The sequence below is a fragment of the Triticum aestivum genome, chromosome 5D (assembly GCF_018294505.1).
Source record: "Triticum aestivum cultivar Chinese Spring chromosome 5D, IWGSC CS RefSeq v2.1, whole genome shotgun sequence".
Classification (NCBI taxonomy): Eukaryota; Viridiplantae; Streptophyta; class Magnoliopsida; order Poales; family Poaceae; genus Triticum; species Triticum aestivum.
The window spans coordinates 355651841-355659118 of NC_057808.1; positions in this window are offsets into that span (position 1 = coordinate 355651841).

The window sequence follows — 7278 nt, forward strand, 5'->3', positions numbered from 1 at the left end:
CAAGAAGGAGGGGTCGTCGTCGATGTAGTCGATCACGGGGGTATCGGCAGCGGTCTCGGGGTCTACCGGAAAGAAGTAACAGACGGGGAACACAATAAATAATAGAGCAATCAAAGCATCACAAAGCATAACATGGCAACACGCGGTGTTAGGGGTGAACTATCGTAGTGCTAGACGTTGCAGACGGAGAAGGAAAACATCCGGAGGGGTTTTTCCGGTGTCTGGCGTTTTCCGGACAGATGAAAAGAGAGGGGGCGGTTCCATGTTCAGCATGCTAGGGGCATGTGACAGATGAATGGAATGCGTATTCGGATTCGTTGGATTTTTCTGAGCAACTTCCATATAGAAAACATTTTCATCCGACTTACGGTTTATTTTATATGAATTTCTCAAAGTCTATTGCATTTTTTATTTTCAGGAATTTTATTAATTCGAATTTAAAAGGCAGAATTGCTATGGGTACATAGGGGTTGCCTAGCCTAGTGTATGACAGTGGGGTCAGGTGGTTTGGTTGACTGTTGACCAGGTCAATGATTGACCAGTCAACAGGGTCAATGGACCCACATGTAAGCGTAACATGTGTTAAAATTATTTTAGTTAAACAATTTACCTAGTGGGGGCCACATGTAACAGACTCAAAGTGTGTTAGTATTAGAGGGGGATTAGTCCCTAATCTAATCAGGGCCGGCCACCACTGCCAATTGGCCAGCCGGCCACCCACACACAGCACGCACATGATGCACTTGGCCATGGCCATGGCATGCAAAGCCGTGAGCAACAGCAGCTAGTAACCGGAGCTGCAGTACCTAGCGGCAATAGCAAAGAGCAGTAGCTACGGCAAGAGTACCAGCAGCAAAGAGCAAGGCGGCAGCGGCAGCAGAACAACAAAGCAGCAGCGGCAGGAAGCAGACAGTAGTAAGCGCAGCTAGCAGAGCAACAGCAACGGCTAGAGCAGCTGCGGGCAGCGCGGCAACGGCGCAACATCAGGCGGCAGGGCAGGGGGCGCGGGTTGAGGCGTGGCGGGGCGTGCACGGGCCGGGCGGCAGCGAGGCGACGAAGGGCCGCAGTAGCAGAGCAGCAGGAAGCAAGCAACAACAGCAACCGAGCAGGTGCGCGTACAGCCCGGCGCGGGCATGGACGAGCTCGGGGACGGCGGCTACGGCGACTAATCGACAATAGGGAGAGGGGAGTTTGGAAGAGTGGCTCACAGCGGAGCTCGAGGAGGGCTCGATGAAGCCGGAGGGGTCGAGGGTGAGCATATCGACGCAGTGAACACCGACGACCGGAGGTAGGAGACGATGCCGATCCAGCGCTGTGTTGGTCCCCGGCTCAAGTTCTTCTGCGTAGATGAAGAAGAGGAGCACTGCGGTTCTCCTAGATGTCTCCGTGCGGCGCAGGGTGGCTGGTGGCCGCGGGATCGACGGCGGCGCGTCGGCGACCGCGCTCGGGCGAACAAGGCAGAGAGTCGGGAAACAGCGCAGGGAAAAGGGGGCGGACGGAGTCTAGGTCACACGGGGGGAGGCCTGCGCGGCTTTTGCAGGCAAGGGGGAGGTCGTGGATGCCGGCATGTGGCCGGCGCCATGGCAGATGGCCTCCACGCCCTCTGCCTCTACTGTAGGTTGGGGATGGCAAGGGGGTGGGCTGGGCCATGTGCACACTAGAGCCGACTTGGACAGTATTAGTTTAGGCCTTTACTCTTCTTCTTTTTTTGCATTTTCTTTTCTGTTTCTCTTATTTCTAGCTTTGTAGAAATACAAAACTTGCACCTAAAATAACATTATAAATTAAGCTACTGCCAAAATAAGTTTGTCTCCAAAATAAAAATAGCTTATTAAATTTTATAATTTAAAAAGTGATTAAATTAATATTTAGGCCACTGTTTTGATTAATTTAGGGTATTAAAGTACTATATAAAAATGTTGGTTCACCACCAATATTAACAAACGATTATTTGCGACAAGTCGAACATTTTAGTTTTCATGTTTAACAAATTTGAATTTTTGATTTTAGATTGGATTTGAATTTGAATTGTGATTTGGATAAAGTGAAGATTAGCAACAGTAACATGATGACATGACAACATTAACAGGGATTACTGTAGCATGACACTGGGGTGTTACAGATTTTAACATGATTTTTCCGGATATAAGCTTCCTTGCACTCGAAGTAGAGCCCCAACCGACGTATGAGGTGAGCACAATCCACCACCACGCGCCTGGCCCCTGGGGCATGCCCTGATGTCTTGTGGGCACTGTGGGCCCCCGTTTGCGTTGATTCAAGTCCCAAAAATCACATATATTCCAAAACAATTCTCCGTAAATCTTTATCGCGTTTGGACTTTGTTTGATATGGATTTTCTACGAAACAAAAAACATGCAGCAGCCAGGAACTAGCACTGGGCACTGGATCAATATGTTAGTCCAAATAAATCATATAAAATGTTGCCAAAAGTGTATGAAAGTTGTATAATATTGGCATGAAACAATCAAAAATTATAGATACGACGGAGACGTATCAGCATCCCCAAGCTTAATTCCTGCTCGTCCTCGAGTAGGTAAATGATAAAAAGATATTTTTTTATGTGGAATGCTACCTAGCATAAACTTGATCATATATCTAATCATGCCATGAATATTAAGACATGAGTGATTCAAAGCAATAGTCTATAATTTGACATAAAGACATCAATACTCAGCCATCCCAACAAACAATCATGTCTTTCAAAATATCAACGCTAAAGAAAGCTATCCCTAAAAATCATATAGTCTTGTCATGCTCTGTCTTCTTAACACAAAGTATTTATCATGCACAACCCCGATGACAAGCCGAGCAATTGGTTCATACTTTTTAACGCGCTTTAGCTTTTTCAGCCCTCACGCAATACATGAGCGCAAGTCATGGATATAGCACTACGGGTGGAATAGAGTATGATGATAGGGTTAAATATGGAGAAGACAAAAAAGTAATAAAGTCTCACATCGACGCGGCTAACCAACGGGCTATGGAGATGCCCATCAATCGATATCAATGCAAGGAGTAGGGATTGCCATGCAACGAATGCACCAAGAGCTATAAGTGTATGAAAGCTCAATATGAAACTAAGTGGGTGTGCATATAACTCTATAATGAAAAATTCCCACTAGTATATGAAAGTGACAACATAGGAGACTCTCCATATGAAAAACTTGGTGCTACTTTGAAGCACAAGTGTGGAACTAGCATGCCCCTTCTCCCTTTATTTATTTTCTTTCTTTCTTTTTCCTTTCTTCTTTTTTTTTCCTTTTTTATATTTTTTCTCTCATTGTCCGGAGTCACATCCCTACTTGTGGGGGAATCATCGTCTCCATCATCCTTTCCTCACTGGGGCAATGCTCTAAAAATGAATAATGATGATCATCACACTTCTATTTACTTATAACTCAAAAGAAATAAAATTTACAACTCGATACCTATAACAAAGTATGACTATATGAATGCCTCTGGCGATGTACCAGGATGTGCAATGATCTAGCATAACAACGATATCAAAAAAGGACAAGCCATGGAAATATCATGCTAGCTATCTTACGATCATGCAAAGCAATATGACAATGAATGCTCAAGTCATCAAAATGGAAGCGGTGGAAGTTGCATGGCAATATATCTCGGAATGGCTATGGAAGGGCCATAATAGGTAGGTATGGTGGCTGTTTTGAGTAAGGTATAATAAGGCTTATGTGTGATAGAGCGTATCATATCACGGGGTTTGGATGCACCGGCAAAGTTTGCACCGACTCTCGAGGTGAGAAAGGGCAATGCACGGTACCGTAGAGGCTAGCAAAATGCGGAAAGGTAAGAGTGCGTATAATCCATGGACTCACATCAGTCATAAAGAACTCATATACTTATTGCAAAAGTTTATTAGCCCTCGAAGCAAAGTACTACTACGCATGCCCCTAGGCGGATAGATTGGTAGGAAAAGACCATCGCTCGTCCCCGACCGCCACTCATAAGGAAGACAATCAATAATAAATCATGCTCCAACTTCATAGAATAACGAGAGACTATACGTGCATGCTTCGGGACTCACAAACCTTAACACCAATATTCTTACTAACCACAACCGTTTACGGGTACCTCCCACATATTCCATCTCTATATCACAAAACTATTGCAAGAAATCAAACATATCATACTCAATGATCCACAAGTTTTATGTAGGATTTTATGACTAACCATGCAATTGACCAATTCCTATTGACTCTCTAAATAGATATAAGTGAAGCATCAGAGTTTAATTCTTTCTACAAAAGACCATGCTCTAATAAATATAAGTGAAGCAAAAGAACATTCTACAAACAACGGTTTTCTATGTGAAGAGAAACAGGCAATCCAAACTTCAAATGATATAAGTGAAGCACATGAAGCATTCTATAAATCAACCATGGACTATCTCATACCAACATGGTGCATAAAAGAAAAATGAAAAAAAAACACAAAAGATGCTCCAAGATTTACACATATCACGTGAATAAAACGAAGACGAAAACATGCCGATACTTGTTGAAGAAAGATGGGATGCCTTCCGGGGCATCTGCAAGCTTAGACGCTTGAGTCTCCATGAATATTTACTTGGGGTGCCTTGGGCATCCCCAAGCTTGAGCTCTTGCCTCTCCTCCTTCTCCTCATATCGAGACCTCCTCGATCTTTGATCACTTTATCCACACAAAACTCAACAGAAAGCTCAGTAAGATATGTTAGTATAATAAAGCAAATCAGTATTCTAAGTACGGTTGCAAACCAATTCATATTTTGTTTTTGCATTGTAGTTACTGTAATATAACTTTTCATGGCTTATTCCACTAATAGAGTCGATAGTTTCATCAAAACAAGCAAAACAATGCATCAAAAACAGAATCTATCTTAAACAGGACAGTCTGTAGTAATCTGATCATACACCATACTTCTAAGTACTCCAAAAATTATGAAAAATTAGGACAAAATAAACAATTTGTATAAAAAGACTGTGAAAAAAGTTTTATAAACTTTCTACGTTCCAGTAAAAAATGTAAAATCGCGCACTACAGCCAAAGTTTCTGTTTTTGCACCGCACATACCAACAAGCAATCTACTCATCCTAAGGCAAATCTTGGCACATTATTTTTATAATACAATGGAATTGTACAAGGTGATAATTATTTTTGTGAGAATATTCATGAAAAATTCTACATTGTTTCCATGAGCATGAACAGAAGTGTTCAAGGTCGACCCTCACTTCTCCAATGCATAACTTCCAATCGCTTCTGTTTTGTGAAAAAGTTTTTAAGTTCCCCTCTATGTTTTTTGTTTTTAAACTTTATAAAAGCACTCAACAGAAAGAAATGACTCTCTAAAACTTCTCGGTTGTCTCCCTGGCAGCGCTTTCTTTAAAGCCATTAAGCTAGGCATAAAGTGCTCAAGTAATGGATCCACCCAGATCCCAAGGTATATCAAAGCCAATTTTAATTAGCAATGATTTGGCATTTAGTAGTGAGCACAAAGCAACATATATCATGCAATGACGGAGTCTAACTCTCTTCCTATGCATTGGCATGTCATACAAGAACAATTCATGCACATCAAGTAAAGGCCAATACATAGCATAAGCAGTTTCTTTCAATTCTATCATGTTGGAAACATTGAGAGGCGGAGATGTAGTTCCTCTCTCATAATAATTGCAAGTAGGAGCAGCAAGCACATGCATATTATATTCATCAAAATCATCATGTGTAGTAGCAAAACGTAACCCATCAATGTAATCCTTAATAAGAGCAAACTTCTCCGATATAGTGTAGTTTGGAGAATTCAAAAAGATAATAGGACTATCATGCGTGGGTGTAATAGCAACAATTTCATTCTTAACATAAGGAACTATAGCAAGTTCATCTCCATAAGCATAATTCATATTGGCATCATGGCCACAAGCATAGCAAGCATCTAGTTCATCAAAAAGGGATATTTCAAAAGAATCAACGGGATCATAGCAATCATCATAGCATTCATCCTTCGGTAAGCACGAAGGGAAATTAAACAATGTATGAGTTGAAGAGTTACTCTCATTAGAAGGTAGGCACAGGTAGCTAATCCTCTCATCCTCCGTTTGTTCTTCGCTCTCCTCATCATCTTTTTCATCCAATGAGCTCACAGTTTCATCAATTTCTTCTTCCATAGACTCCTGCAAAATATTAGTCTCTTCTTGGACAGCGGAGACTTTCTCAATAAATATATCAATATCCAAATTGTATTTATAATTTTCATAGCAATATTTAAGGATGGTAAAATTTTCAGCTCTATAAACATCATCATCAAAAGCTTCATACTTTTCAAACAAAGATTCAATTTCATATGCACCCTTAAAAGCAACAAATTCTTTTATTCGTTCCACATCATAGTAATCATATCTACCATTAGCATAAGAAGCTAAGGTTTCATTATCATTAAATTTGCATGAAAAGGGAAGGTGTGGAGCATTCATCCTAGAGCAATAAGTAAAATCATATCTCTGGCATAAATTCCAAGCATACCATAATAATTTCCCCTTTTGTGTCAAGCGATAATCCCTAAAGTATTCACGTTGATCCAACGTGTCTCCCATTATTAAGTTGAACGGGGTTTTCTCAGGATTATCAAAGTAGTGCATAATATTTTTCACATAACAAGCATCGAGGGTTTTAGGAGGTTCCCCATCTCCATGAGTAGCAAGTGATACGTCTCCAACGTATCTATAATTTTTTATTGTTCCATACTATTATATTATCTGTTTTGGATGTTTTATATGCATTTATATGATATTTTATATGATTTTTGGGACTAACCTATTAACCTAGAGCCCAGTGCTAGTTTCTGTTTTTTCCTTATTTTTGGGTTTCGCATAAAAGAAATATCAAACGGAGTCCAATTGACCTAAAACTTTACGACGATTGTTTTTGGACCAAAAGAAGCCCACGGAGTACCGGAGATGCACTAGAGGAGTCCCGAGGCCACCACAAGGGTGGGGGCGCGCATCCCAACCTTGTGGGCCCCTCGTGGACTCCCCTGACTTGTTCTTGATGCCAACACCTCTTATATATCCCCAAACCTCCAGAACAGAACCTAGATAGGGAGTTTCGCCGCCGCAAGCCTCTGTAGCCACCAAAAACCAATCGGGACCCTGTTCCAGCACCCTGCCGGAAGGGGAAACCATCACCGGTGGCCATCTTCATCATCCCGGGGCTCTCCATGATGAGGAGGGAGTAGTTCACCCTCAGGGCTAAGGGTATG